The sequence below is a fragment of the Manacus vitellinus genome, unplaced genomic scaffold, assembly GCF_001715985.3.
Source record: "Manacus vitellinus isolate BGI_N305 unplaced genomic scaffold, ASM171598v3 scaffold_560_pilon, whole genome shotgun sequence".
NCBI lineage: Eukaryota > Metazoa > Chordata > Aves > Passeriformes > Pipridae > Manacus > Manacus vitellinus.
In genome coordinates, this window is record NW_021940652.1 from 2,150 (window position 1) to 3,563 (window position 1,414).

Here is a 1,414-nt window from a genome sequence, read left to right on the forward strand (position 1 = left end):
CCGTTTCTCTCCAGTTTGGGCCCGTTTTCCCTCGCTTGTTCGGGGTTTGGCCCCTTTCTCCCTGGCTTTATCCATTTCTGCCTGCTTTTGCCCCGTTTCTGCTCCTTTTTTCCCTGGTTTTGTCATTTTTGCCCGTTTCTCCCCAGCTTTGCCCGTTTCCCCAGTTTCAAGGAGGAAAAGGTCCCTGTCTGGGGGGGCCGCGCGGCTCTGGCAGCCCTGGAGGGAAGAGTCAAGGTCGCTTGAGCTGAGCCGTGTCGGGGTGAGAAAATCAGATTATGATTAAAAATCAGAATTATCAGCGAGGAAGGAAAAAAAAGAGTCAGAATCGCTCGGGTTTGGTTAAATCGGCCCTTGGCTCCCCTCCCCCCAAAATAGCGAATTTTGGCAGCGGCTGCAAGAAGGGAAGAGATTAAGGCGGATCCTCCAAAAACAGCCGGCGCGGGCGACAGTCGAACCTGCCCCCGTTTTGGGGGGAAAAAGCGACTTTTCGGGGTTGGCAGCAGCCGGGTCCTCGGTGGAACTGCGACGTCACTGTCCCCGCTCGTGATCAATCGTTAATTCATTAATTAATCCCCCCCCCAGCGCTAACGACGCCGCAGCGCGGAGCGGCCTCGGCCCGGGCGCTGCAGGAGCAAGGCTGGGTTAGCGCGGGGCCTGCGCCCCCAAACCTGGGGCACCCCCAGAACCTGGAGGTGCGGGGTGACCCCCAAAACCTGGGGGGCCGGAGGGTGTCCCCCCCATGCCGGGACCCAGGAGGGCCCCCCCGGCCACCACAGGGCGAGGGACCCCCGTGAGGTGAGGGATCCCTGAGGACACAGGGACTGCCCCAGGACTGGGGACCCCTGTAGGGCGAGGGACCCCCACAGAGCTGGGGACCCCGGGGGGTGGAGGGACCCCCGTAAGGTGAGGGATCCCTGAGGACACAGAGACCCCCCAGGGTTGGGGACCCCCTCAGAGTAGGGATCTCCTGAGGGGTGAGGGACCCCTGTGGGTTGGAGGGCCCCCCGTCCTGGCCTTCCACAGAAAACTGGGACCAAAACAGGTGGAAAAGATGAAAGGGGGGAGTTGGGGCTGGAATTTGGCCCTTTTTGGGGGGCTGATGGCAGCTCTGCCCCCCCTCAAGCCGAATTAGAGAAAAAGAGGGGGAAGGGGGGGTAAAAGGGGGTGAAAAGGGGGTGAAAGGAGGTGCAGTGGGGTCGGGGGGGGCAGAGGAGCCGGGGCCTTGTTCAGCCACCAGAGCTCGTTAATCTGCCACCGTGGGTCGTTAATCCACAGCTAACGAGGGCCAGGCCGGGGTCAGTGGGGCACAGAGAGCACCCCAAACCCGGGGGAAGGACCCCAAAGTGGGGGGGTCCCTGGATCAGTGTGGGGCACAGAGCAGCACCCCAAATCCGGGGGAAGGGCCCCAAAACAG

General features: G+C 62.2%; 1 protein-coding gene across 1 annotated transcript in view; it reads right to left on the reverse strand.

The window, feature by feature from the left end:
- The window catches only part of SF1 (splicing factor 1), a 5,248-nt gene that overhangs the window by 1,932 nt on the left and 1,902 nt on the right, over nucleotides 1–1,414 (reverse strand). The gene's annotated exons all lie outside the window — the stretch shown is intronic.